The sequence below is a fragment of the Rhinoderma darwinii genome, unplaced genomic scaffold, assembly GCF_050947455.1.
Source record: "Rhinoderma darwinii isolate aRhiDar2 unplaced genomic scaffold, aRhiDar2.hap1 Scaffold_516, whole genome shotgun sequence".
NCBI lineage: Eukaryota > Metazoa > Chordata > Amphibia > Anura > Rhinodermatidae > Rhinoderma > Rhinoderma darwinii.
The window spans coordinates 182190-194987 of NW_027464064.1; the positions used below are offsets into that span (position 1 = coordinate 182190).

General features: G+C 47.6%; 9 non-coding genes across 9 annotated transcripts; all 9 read right to left on the reverse strand.

Moving 5' to 3' along the window:
- Nucleotides 1–511: 511 nt before the first annotated feature.
- Nucleotides 512–702, reverse strand: LOC142721188 (U2 spliceosomal RNA). The gene has a single exon (XR_012873941.1). It is a non-coding gene; the product is annotated as a U2 spliceosomal RNA (small nuclear RNA).
- Nucleotides 703–1986: 1284 nt separating this feature from the next.
- LOC142721189 (U2 spliceosomal RNA) lies at nt 1987–2177 on the reverse strand. The gene has a single exon (XR_012873942.1). It is a non-coding gene; the product is annotated as a U2 spliceosomal RNA (small nuclear RNA).
- A 1300-nt stretch (nt 2178–3477) lies between these two features.
- LOC142721191 (U2 spliceosomal RNA) lies at nt 3478–3668 on the reverse strand. The gene has a single exon (XR_012873944.1). It is a non-coding gene; the product is annotated as a U2 spliceosomal RNA (small nuclear RNA).
- Nucleotides 3669–4956: 1288 nt separating this feature from the next.
- On the reverse strand, nt 4957–5147 carry LOC142721192 (U2 spliceosomal RNA). Its single transcript, XR_012873945.1, has one exon. It is a non-coding gene; the product is annotated as a U2 spliceosomal RNA (small nuclear RNA).
- A 1292-nt stretch (nt 5148–6439) lies between these two features.
- Nucleotides 6440–6630, reverse strand: LOC142721193 (U2 spliceosomal RNA). The gene has a single exon (XR_012873946.1). It is a non-coding gene; the product is annotated as a U2 spliceosomal RNA (small nuclear RNA).
- Nucleotides 6631–7926: 1296 nt separating this feature from the next.
- Nucleotides 7927–8117, reverse strand: LOC142721195 (U2 spliceosomal RNA). The gene has a single exon (XR_012873947.1). It is a non-coding gene; the product is annotated as a U2 spliceosomal RNA (small nuclear RNA).
- A 1300-nt stretch (nt 8118–9417) lies between these two features.
- On the reverse strand, nt 9418–9608 carry LOC142721196 (U2 spliceosomal RNA). The gene has a single exon (XR_012873948.1). It is a non-coding gene; the product is annotated as a U2 spliceosomal RNA (small nuclear RNA).
- A 1280-nt stretch (nt 9609–10888) lies between these two features.
- Nucleotides 10889–11079, reverse strand: LOC142721197 (U2 spliceosomal RNA). The gene has a single exon (XR_012873949.1). It is a non-coding gene; the product is annotated as a U2 spliceosomal RNA (small nuclear RNA).
- Nucleotides 11080–12384: 1305 nt separating this feature from the next.
- On the reverse strand, nt 12385–12575 carry LOC142721198 (U2 spliceosomal RNA). Its single transcript, XR_012873950.1, has one exon. It is a non-coding gene; the product is annotated as a U2 spliceosomal RNA (small nuclear RNA).
- Nucleotides 12576–12798: the final 223 nt, after the last annotated feature.

The window sequence follows — 12798 nt, forward strand, 5'->3', positions numbered from 1 at the left end:
GTTGCAACTGCAATTCTTACTTCTTCTTGAAATGTAGGGACGACAGTACATTCCATCACATCCATCTAGTGTACACAGGTAGGTCCATTGTGGCGGGCAGGCGAGCGGGCGGGCTGCTTTATTGGCTGTTTGCTGTTCCCCTACTCCACTCCACTATTTGACTGTTGTGCTGCATCAATCAATCAATCAATCAATCAATCAATCAATCAATCAGTGGCTGGCTCAGGTGCAGCTCTTTAACTTACCTAAAAGGGAGGGCGGAGAGAAGACAAGGAAGGTGAATGAGGTGTTCCAATGTGAAATGCCGGAAACACAGAAACACAGACGACACACAACAAGAGGTGGCAATCTATTCATTAATTGCATTTAATCAATGAGCTCATTATCACTCATGCATTGTCCAACAGGTGTTGAAATAATGGGATTAAAAGGGGAGATCCCTTCAGAAAGACAGAAACAATAGCAAAGACAAAAAACACTTTTGGAATCTGCTTTTAGTCAACACATAAGGAAAGGGTGCACCGGTCCTGGAAATACTGCAATACCAGGTCAATGCGTGGAGTGGACAGAGCAAGCTCTATTTCCATCTCCCTGTTCTAAAAATCCATTTAATATATGGTCCCCAGATAGGGGACGTATCAGATATTAAACTGATAAGAACAGATACTACACTTGATCTTAGCCAAAAGGCCGAGAAGCGATAACCCGAACGGGCCGCGCGTTGCCCGAGCCTGCCCGATACTGCTGTTCAGCCCTTGCAGCGATTCAGCCTACTTCTAGGCAATTCCATGGGGCCCTGCAGGCTCACACACTCACAGCTACACGGGAGGTGAATAAAGGCCGGAGAGGAAGCCAGACAGGATTTGCTTCTTTTGCTTGCACCACAATGCAGTGCTGAAAGAGGAGGAATCTACATAAAAACGCCTTCCTGGCAACGCCCAAATGCCCTGCTGCCATGCAGATAAACACTGGCAGCGGCAGCAAGTGCATGCCCACAGCCACCCCTTGTTCCTTCACACCTTGTATCAGCTGTAATCCAGTCCAGTCCAGTGCTGCCTGCTGAGCAGCACTGACCAACACTGCCTGGGCCCAGGCTTTTATCTCTGAGGCCCCATTATGATGTCAGAAAGCTGGCTCTGGAATCCTGAGGGCTCCACTATGACACGTGCAAAGTTCCGTCTGAACTTTATATAAGACGGTGAGGCTCAGTCAGTCACTCAGTGTTGCCTGAGAGGGCAACACTGCAACAGCCGGCCGCCAGGCTGTCTTTTTTTTGCACAGCTAGTTGCCTCCAGGAGGCCACAAGAGGGAGACAAGGGACTGCAAAATGGAAAATAGGCATCCACCAACTTTACAGACAACTTCTCCTTGCTCCTACAACCTCCATCCTTGCACAGTTTGTTATTCTTCTAGGTAACATAGTAACAAATCCAAATTGCTGCTCTCTTTGTAGGCAAGCAAGGCTTTGTTGCAACTGCAATTCTTACTTCTTCTTGAAATGTAGGGACGACAGTACATTCCATCACATCCATCTAGTGTACACAGGTAGGTCCATTGTGGCGGGCAGGCGAGCGGGCGGGCTGCTTTATTGGCTGTTTGCTGTTCCCCTACTCCACTCCACTATTTGACTGTTGTGCTGCATCAATCAATCAATCAATCAATCAATCAATCAATCAATCAATCAATCAGTGGCTGGCTCAGGTGCAGCTCTTTAACTTACCTAAAAGGGAGGGCGGAGAGAAGACAAGGAAGGTGAATGAGGTGTTCCAATGTGAAATGCCGGAAACACAGAAACACAGACGACACACAACAAGAGGTGGCAATCTATTCATTAATTGCATTTAATCAATGAGCTCATTATCACTCATGCATTGTCCAACAGGTGTTGAAATAATGGGATTAAAAGGGGAGATCCCTTCAGAAAGACAGAAACAATAGCAAAGACAAAAAACACTTTTGGAATCTGCTTTTAGTCAACACATAAGGAAAGGGTGCACCGGTCCTGGAAATACTGCAATACCAGGTCAATGCGTGGAGTGGACAGAGCAAGCTCTATTTCCATCTCCCTGTTCTAAAAATCCATTTAATATATGGTCCCCAGATAGGGGACGTATCAGATATTAAACTGATAAGAACAGATACTACACTTGATCTTAGCCAAAAGGCCGAGAAGCGATAACCCGAACGGGCCGCGCGTTGCCCGAGCCTGCCCGATACTGCTGTTCAGCCCTTGCAGCGATTCAGCCTACTTCTAGGCAATTCCATGGGGCCCTGCAGGCTCACACACTCACAGCTACACGGGAGGTGAATAAAGGCCGGAGAGGAAGCCAGACAGGATTTGCTTCTTTTGCTTGCACCACAATGCAGTGCTGAAAGAGGAGGAATCTACATAAAAACGCCTTCCTGGCAACGCCCAAATGCCCTGCTGCCATGCAGATAAACACTGGCAGCGGCAGCAAGTGCATGCCCACAGCCACCCCTTGTTCCTTCACACCTTGTATCAGCTGTAATCCAGTCCAGTCCAGTGCTGCCTGCTGAGCAGCACTGACCAACACTGCCTGGGCCCAGGCTTTTATCTCTGAGGCCCCATTATGATGTCAGAAAGCTGGCTCTGGAATCCTGAGGGCTCCACTATGACACGTGCAAAGTTCCGTCTGAACTTTATATAAGACGGTGAGGCTCAGTCAGTCACTCAGTGTTGCCTGAGAGGGCAACACTGCAACAGCCGGCCGCCAGGCTGTCTTTTTTTTGCACAGCTAGTTGCCTCCAGGAGGCCACAAGAGGGAGACAAGGGACTGCAAAATGGAAAATAGGCATCCACCAACTTTACAGACAACTTCTCCTTGCTCCTACAACCTCCATCCTTGCACAGTTTGTTATTCTTCTAGGTAACATAGTAACAAATCCAAATTGCTGCTCTCTTTGTAGGCAAGCAAGGCTTTGTTGCAACTGCAATTCTTACTTCTTCTTGAAATGTAGGGACGACAATACATTCCATCACATCCATCTAGTGTACACAGGTAGGTCCATTGTGGCGGGCAGGCGAGCGGGCGGGCTGCTTTATTGGCTGTTTGCTGTTCCCCTACTCCACTCCACTATTTGACTGTTGTGCTGCATCAATCAATCAATCAATCAATCAATCAATCAATCAATCAATCAATCAATCAATCAATCAATCAGTGGCTGGCTCAGGTGCAGCTCTTTAACTTACCTAAAAGGGAGGGCGGAGAGAAGACAAGGAAGGTGAATGAGGTGTTCCAATGTGAAATGCCGGAAACACAGAAACACAGACGACACACAACAAGAGGTGGCAATCTATTCATTAATTGCATTTAATCAATGAGCTCATTATCACTCATGCATTGTCCAACAGGTGTTGAAATAATGGGATTAAAAGGGGAGATCCCTTCAGAAAGACAGAAACAATAGCAAAGACAAAAAACACTTTTGGAATCTGCTTTTAGTCAACACATAAGGAAAGGGTGCACCGGTCCTGGAAATACTGCAATACCAGGTCAATGCGTGGAGTGGACAGAGCAAGCTCTATTTCCATCTCCCTGTTCTAAAAATCCATTTAATATATGGTCCCCAGATAGGGGACGTATCAGATATTAAACTGATAAGAACAGATACTACACTTGATCTTAGCCAAAAGGCCGAGAAGCGATAACCCGAACGGGCCGCGCGTTGCCCGAGCCTGCCCGATACTGCTGTTCAGCCCTTGCAGCGATTCAGCCTACTTCTAGGCAATTCCATGGGGCCCTGCAGGCTCACACACTCACAGCTACACGGGAGGTGAATAAAGGCCGGAGAGGAAGCCAGACAGGATTTGCTTCTTTTGCTTGCACCACAATGCAGTGCTGAAAGAGGAGGAATCTACATAAAAACGCCTTCCTGGCAACGCCCAAATGCCCTGCTGCCATGCAGATAAACACTGGCAGCGGCAGCAAGTGCATGCCCACAGCCACCCCTTGTTCCTTCACACCTTGTATCAGCTGTAATCCAGTCCAGTCCAGTGCTGCCTGCTGAGCAGCACTGACCAACACTGCCTGGGCCCAGGCTTTTATCTCTGAGGCCCCATTATGATGTCAGAAAGCTGGCTCTGGAATCCTGAGGGCTCCACTATGACACGTGCAAAGTTCCGTCTGAACTTTATATAAGACGGTGAGGCTCAGTCAGTCACTCAGTGTTGCCTGAGAGGGCAACACTGCAACAGCCGGCCGCCAGGCTGTCTTTTTTTTGCACAGCTAGTTGCCTCCAGGAGGCCACAAGAGGGAGACAAGGGACTGCAAAATGGAAAATAGGCATCCACCAACTTTACAGACAACTTCTCCTTGCTCCTACAACCTCCATCCTTGCACAGTTTGTTATTCTTCTAGGTAACATAGTAACAAATCCAAATTGCTGCTCTCTTTGTAGGCAAGCAAGGCTTTGTTGCAACTGCAATTCTTACTTCTTCTTGAAATGTAGGGACGACAGTACATTCCATCACATCCATCTAGTGTACACAGGTAGGTCCATTGTGGCGGGCAGGCGAGCGGGCGGGCTGCTTTATTGGCTGTTTGCTGTTCCCCTACTCCACTCCACTATTTGACTGTTGTGCTGCATCAATCAATCAATCAATCAATCAATCAATCAATCAATCAATCAATCAATCAGTGGCTGGCTCAGGTGCAGCTCTTTAACTTACCTAAAAGGGAGGGCGGAGAGAAGACAAGGAAGGTGAATGAGGTGTTCCAATGTGAAATGCCGGAAACACAGAAACACAGACGACACACAACAAGAGGTGGCAATCTATTCATTAATTGCATTTAATCAATGAGCTCATTATCACTCATGCATTGTCCAACAGGTGTTGAAATAATGGGATTAAAAGGGGAGATCCCTTCAGAAAGACAGAAACAATAGCAAAGACAAAAAACACTTTTGGAATCTGCTTTTAGTCAACACATAAGGAAAGGGTGCACCGGTCCTGGAAATACTGCAATACCAGGTCAATGCGTGGAGTGGACAGAGCAAGCTCTATTTCCATCTCCCTGTTCTAAAAATCCATTTAATATATGGTCCCCAGATAGGGGACGTATCAGATATTAAACTGATAAGAACAGATACTACACTTGATCTTAGCCAAAAGGCCGAGAAGCGATAACCCGAATGGGCCGCGCGTTGCCCGAGCCTGCCCGATACTGCTGTTCAGCCCTTGCAGCGATTCAGCCTACTTCTAGGCAATTCCATGGGGCCCTGCAGGCTCACACACTCACAGCTACACGGGAGGTGAATAAAGGCCGGAGAGGAAGCCAGACAGGATTTGCTTCTTTTGCTTGCACCACAATGCAGTGCTGAAAGAGGAGGAATCTACATAAAAACGCCTTCCTGGCAACGCCCAAATGCCCTGCTGCCATGCAGATAAACACTGGCAGCGGCAGCAAGTGCATGCCCACAGCCACCCCTTGTTCCTTCACACCTTGTATCAGCTGTAATCCAGTCCAGTCCAGTGCTGCCTGCTGAGCAGCACTGACCAACACTGCCTGGGCCCAGGCTTTTATCTCTGAGGCCCCATTATGATGTCAGAAAGCTGGCTCTGGAATCCTGAGGGCTCCACTATGACACGTGCAAAGTTCCGTCTGAACTTTATATAAGACGGTGAGGCTCAGTCAGTCACTCAGTGTTGCCTGAGAGGGCAACACTGCAACAGCCGGCCGCCAGGCTGTCTTTTTTTTGCACAGCTAGTTGCCTCCAGGAGGCCACAAGAGGGAGACAAGGGACTGCAAAATGGAAAATAGGCATCCACCAACTTTACAGACAACTTCTCCTTGCTCCTACAACCTCCATCCTTGCACAGTTTGTTATTCTTCTAGGTAACATAGTAACAAATCCAAATTGCTGCTCTCTTTGTAGGCAAGCAAGGCTTTGTTGCAACTGCAATTCTTACTTCTTCTTGAAATGTAGGGACGACAGTACATTCCATCACATCCATCTAGTGTACACAGGTAGGTCCATTGTGGCGGGCAGGCGAGCGGGCGGGCTGCTTTATTGGCTGTTTGCTGTTCCCCTACTCCACTCCACTATTTGACTGTTGTGCTGCATCAATCAATCAATCAATCAATCAATCAATCAATCAATCAATCAATCAATCAATCAGTGGCTGGCTCAGGTGCAGCTCTTTAACTTACCTAAAAGGGAGGGCGGAGAGAAGACAAGGAAGGTGAATGAGGTGTTCCAATGTGAAATGCCGGAAACACAGAAACACAGACGACACACAACAAGAGGTGGCAATCTATTCATTAATTGCATTTAATCAATGAGCTCATTATCACTCATGCATTGTCCAACAGGTGTTGAAATAATGGGATTAAAAGGGGAGATCCCTTCAGAAAGACAGAAACAATAGCAAAGACAAAAAACACTTTTGGAATCTGCTTTTAGTCAACACATAAGGAAAGGGTGCACCGGTCCTGGAAATACTGCAATACCAGGTCAATGCGTGGAGTGGACAGAGCAAGCTCTATTTCCATCTCCCTGTTCTAAAAATCCATTTAATATATGGTCCCCAGATAGGGGACGTATCAGATATTAAACTGATAAGAACAGATACTACACTTGATCTTAGCCAAAAGGCCGAGAAGCGATAACCCGAACGGGCCGCGCGTTGCCCGAGCCTGCCCGATACTGCTGTTCAGCCCTTGCAGCGATTCAGCCTACTTCTAGGCAATTCCATGGGGCCCTGCAGGCTCACACACTCACAGCTACACGGGAGGTGAATAAAGGCCGGAGAGGAAGCCAGACAGGATTTGCTTCTTTTGCTTGCACCACAATGCAGTGCTGAAAGAGGAGGAATCTACATAAAAACGCCTTCCTGGCAACGCCCAAATGCCCTGCTGCCATGCAGATAAACACTGGCAGCGGCAGCAAGTGCATGCCCACAGCCACCCCTTGTTCCTTCACACCTTGTATCAGCTGTAATCCAGTCCAGTCCAGTGCTGCCTGCTGAGCAGCACTGACCAACACTGCCTGGGCCCAGGCTTTTATCTCTAAGGCCCCATTATGATGTCAGAAAGCTGGCTCTGGAATCCTGAGGGCTCCACTATGACACGTGCAAAGTTCCGTCTGAACTTTATATAAGACGGTGAGGCTCAGTCAGTCACTCAGTGTTGCCTGAGAGGGCAACACTGCAACAGCCGGCCGCCAGGCTGTCTTTTTTTTGCACAGCTAGTTGCCTCCAGGAGGCCACAAGAGGGAGACAAGGGACTGCAAAATGGAAAATAGGCATCCACCAACTTTACAGACAACTTCTCCTTGCTCCTACAACCTCCATCCTTGCACAGTTTGTTATTCTTCTAGGTAACATAGTAACAAATCCAAATTGCTGCTCTCTTTGTAGGCAAGCAAGGCTTTGTTGCAACTGCAATTCTTACTTCTTCTTGAAATGTAGGGACGACAGTACATTCCATCACATCCATCTAGTGTACACAGGTAGGTCCATTGTGGCGGGCAGGCGAGCGGGCGGGCTGCTTTATTGGCTGTTTGCTGTTCCCCTACTCCACTCCACTATTTGACTGTTGTGCTGCATCAATCAATCAATCAATCAATCAATCAATCAATCAATCAATCAATCAATCAATCAATCAGTGGCTGGCTCAGGTGCAGCTCTTTAACTTACCTAAAAGGGAGGGCGGAGAGAAGACAAGGAAGGTGAATGAGGTGTTCCAATGTGAAATGCCGGAAACACAGAAACACAGACGACACACAACAAGAGGTGGCAATCTATTCATTAATTGCATTTAATCAATGAGCTCATTATCACTCATGCATTGTCCAACAGGTGTTGAAATAATGGGATTAAAAGGGGAGATCCCTTCAGAAAGACAGAAACAATAGCAAAGACAAAAAACACTTTTGGAATCTGCTTTTAGTCAACACATAAGGAAAGGGTGCACCGGTCCTGGAAATACTGCAATACCAGGTCAATGCGTGGAGTGGACAGAGCAAGCTCTATTTCCATCTCCCTGTTCTAAAAATCCATTTAATATATGGTCCCCAGATAGGGGACGTATCAGATATTAAACTGATAAGAACAGATACTACACTTGATCTTAGCCAAAAGGCCGAGAAGCGATAACCCGAATGGGCCGCGCGTTGCCCGAGCCTGCCCGATACTGCTGTTCAGCCCTTGCAGCGATTCAGCCTACTTCTAGGCAATTCCATGGGGCCCTGCAGGCTCACACACTCACAGCTACACGGGAGGTGAATAAAGGCCGGAGAGGAAGCCAGACAGGATTTGCTTCTTTTGCTTGCACCACAATGCAGTGCTGAAAGAGGAGGAATCTACATAAAAACGCCTTCCTGGCAACGCCCAAATGCCCTGCTGCCATGCAGATAAACACTGGCAGCGGCAGCAAGTGCATGCCCACAGCCACCCCTTGTTCCTTCACACCTTGTATCAGCTGTAATCCAGTCCAGTCCAGTGCTGCCTGCTGAGCAGCACTGACCAACACTGCCTGGGCCCAGGCTTTTATCTCTGAGGCCCCATTATGATGTCAGAAAGCTGGCTCTGGAATCCTGAGGGCTCCACTATGACACGTGCAAAGTTCCGTCTGAACTTTATATAAGACGGTGAGGCTCAGTCAGTCACTCAGTGTTGCCTGAGAGGGCAACACTGCAACAGCCGGCCGCCAGGCTGTCTTTTTTTTGCACAGCTAGTTGCCTCCAGGAGGCCACAAGAGGGAGACAAGGGACTGCAAAATGGAAAATAGGCATCCACCAACTTTACAGACAACTTCTCCTTGCTCCTACAACCTCCATCCTTGCACAGTTTGTTATTCTTCTAGGTAACATAGTAACAAATCCAAATTGCTGCTCTCTTTGTAGGCAAGCAAGGCTTTGTTGCAACTGCAATTCTTACTTCTTCTTGAAATGTAGGGACGACAGTACATTCCATCACATCCATCTAGTGTACACAGGTAGGTCCATTGTGGCGGGCAGGCGAGCGGGCGGGCTGCTTTATTGGCTGTTTGCTGTTCCCCTACTCCACTCCACTATTTGACTGTTGTGCTGCATCAATCAATCAATCAATCAATCAATCAATCAATCAATCAATCAATCAATCAATCAATCAATCAGTGGCTGGCTCAGGTGCAGCTCTTTAACTTACCTAAAAGGGAGGGCGGAGAGAAGACAAGGAAGGTGAATGAGGTGTTCCAATGTGAAATGCCGGAAACACAGAAACACAGACGACACACAACAAGAGGTGGCAATCTATTCATTAATTGCATTTAATCAATGAGCTCATTATCACTCATGCATTGTCCAACAGGTGTTGAAATAATGGGATTAAAAGGGGAGATCCCTTCAGAAAGACAGAAACAATAGCAAAGACAAAAAACACTTTTGGAATCTGCTTTTAGTCAACACATAAGGAAAGGGTGCACCGGTCCTGGAAATACTGCAATACCAGGTCAATGCGTGGAGTGGACAGAGCAAGCTCTATTTCCATCTCCCTGTTCTAAAAATCCATTTAATATATGGTCCCCAGATAGGGGACGTATCAGATATTAAACTGATAAGAACAGATACTACACTTGATCTTAGCCAAAAGGCCGAGAAGCGATAACCCGAACGGGCCGCGCGTTGCCCGAGCCTGCCCGATACTGCTGTTCAGCCCTTGCAGCGATTCAGCCTACTTCTAGGCAATTCCATGGGGCCCTGCAGGCTCACACACTCACAGCTACACGGGAGGTGAATAAAGGCCGGAGAGGAAGCTAGACAGGATTTGCTTCTTTTGCTTGCACCACAATGCAGTGCTGAAAGAGGAGGAATCTACATAAAAACGCCTTCCTGGCAACGCCCAAATGCCCTGCTGCCATGCAGATAAACACTGGCAGCGGCAGCAAGTGCATGCCCACAGCCACCCCTTGTTCCTTCACACCTTGTATCAGCTGTAATCCAGTCCAGTCCAGTGCTGCCTGCTGAGCAGCACTGACCAACACTGCCTGGGCCCAGGCTTTTATCTCTGAGGCCCCATTATGATGTCAGAAAGCTGGCTCTGGAATCCTGAGGGCTCCACTATGACACGTGCAAAGTTCCGTCTGAACTTTATATAAGACGGTGAGGCTCAGTCAGTCACTCAGTGTTGCCTGAGAGGGCAACACTGCAACAGCCGGCCGCCAGGCTGTCTTTTTTTTGCACAGCTAGTTGCCTCCAGGAGGCCACAAGAGGGAGACAAGGGACTGCAAAATGGAAAATAGGCATCCACCAACTTTACAGACAACTTCTCCTTGCTCCTACAACCTCCATCCTTGCACAGTTTGTTATTCTTCTAGGTAACATAGTAACAAATCCAAATTGCTGCTCTCTTTGTAGGCAAGCAAGGCTTTGTTGCAACTGCAATTCTTACTTCTTCTTGAAATGTAGGGACGACAGTACATTCCATCACATCCATCTAGTGTACACAGGTAGGTCCATTGTGGCGGGCAGGCGAGCGGGCGGGCTGCTTTATTGGCTGTTTGCTGTTCCCCTACTCCACTCCACTATTTGACTGTTGTGCTGCATCAATCAATCAATCAATCAATCAATCAATCAATCAATCAATCAGTGGCTGGCTCAGGTGCAGCTCTTTAACTTACCTAAAAGGGAGGGCGGAGAGAAGACAAGGAAGGTGAATGAGGTGTTCCAATGTGAAATGCCGGAAACACAGAAACACAGACGACACACAACAAGAGGTGGCAATCTATTCATTAATTGCATTTAATCAATGAGCTCATTATCACTCATGCATTGTCCAACAGGTGTTGAAATAATGGGATTAAAAGGGGAGATCCCTTCAGAAAGACAGAAACAATAGCAAAGACAAAAAACACTTTTGGAATCTGCTTTTAGTCAACACATAAGGAAAGGGTGCACCGGTCCTGGAAATACTGCAATACCAGGTCAATGCGTGGAGTGGACAGAGCAAGCTCTATTTCCATCTCCCTGTTCTAAAAATCCATTTAATATATGGTCCCCAGATAGGGGACGTATCAGATATTAAACTGATAAGAACAGATACTACACTTGATCTTAGCCAAAAGGCCGAGAAGCGATAACCCGAACGGGCCGCGCGTTGCCCGAGCCTGCCCGATACTGCTGTTCAGCCCTTGCAGCGATTCAGCCTACTTCTAGGCAATCCCATGGGGCCCTGCAGGCTCACACACTCACAGCTACACGGGAGGTGAATAAAGGCCGGAGAGGAAGCCAGACAGGATTTGCTTCTTTTGCTTGCACCACAATGCAGTGCTGAAAGAGGAGGAATCTACATAAAAACGCCTTCCTGGCAACGCCCAAATGCCCTGCTGCCATGCAGATAAACACTGGCAGCGGCAGCAAGTGCATGCCCACAGCCACCCCTTGTTCCTTCACACCTTGTATCAGCTGTAATCCAGTCCAGTCCAGTGCTGCCTGCTGAGCAGCACTGACCAACACTGCCTGGGCCCAGGCTTTTATCTCTGAGGCCCCATTATGATGTCAGAAAGCTGGCTCTGGAATCCTGAGGGCTCCACTATGACACGTGCAAAGTTCCGTCTGAACTTTATATAAGACGGTGAGGCTCAGTCAGTCACTCAGTGTTGCCTGAGAGGGCAACACTGCAACAGCCGGCCGCCAGGCTGTCTTTTTTTTGCACAGCTAGTTGCCTCCAGGAGGCCACAAGAGGGAGACAAGGGACTGCAAAATGGAAAATAGGCATCCACCAACTTTACAGACAACTTCTCCTTGCTCCTACAACCTCCATCCTTGCACAGTTTGTTATTCTTCTAGGTAACATAGTAACAAATCCAAATTGCTGCTCTCTTTGTAGGCAAGCAAGGCTTTGTTGCAACTGCAATTCTTACTTCTTCTTGAAATGTAGGGACGACAGTACATTCCATCACATCCATCTAGTGTACACAGGTAGGTCCATTGTGGCGGGCAGGCGAGCGGGCGGGCTGCTTTATTGGCTGTTTGCTGTTCCCCTACTCCACTCCACTATTTGACTGTTGTGCTGCATCAATCAATCAATCAATCAATCAATCAATCAATCAATCAATCAATCAATCAATCAATCAATCAATCAGTGGCTGGCTCAGGTGCAGCTCTTTAACTTACCTAAAAGGGAGGGCGGAGAGAAGACAAGGAAGGTGAATGAGGTGTTCCAATGTGAAATGCCGGAAACACAGAAACACAGACGACACACAACAAGAGGTGGCAATCTATTCATTAATTGCATTTAATCAATGAGCTCATTATCACTCATGCATTGTCCAACAGGTGTTGAAATAATGGGATTAAAATGGGGAGATCCCTTCAGAAAGACAGAAACAATAGCAAAGACAAAAAACACTTTTGGAATCTGCTTTTAGTCAACACATAAGGAAAGGGTGCACCGGTCCTGGAAATACTGCAATACCAGGTCAATGCGTGGAGTGGACAGAGCAAGCTCTATTTCCATCTCCCTGTTCTAAAAATCCATTTAATATATGGTCCCCAGATAGGGGACGTATCAGATATTAAACTGATAAGAACAGATACTACACTTGATCTTAGCCAAAAGGCCGAGAAGCGATAACCCGAACGGGCCGCGCGTTGCCCGAGCCTGCCCGATACTGCTGTTCAGCCCTTGCAGCGATTCAGCCTACTTCTAGGCAATTCCATGGGGCCCTGCAGGCTCACACACTCACAGCTACACGGGAGGTGAATAAAGGCCGGAGAGGAAGCCAGACAGGATTTGCTTCTTTTGCTTGCACCACAATGCAGTGCTGAAAGAGGAGGAATCTACATAAAAACGCC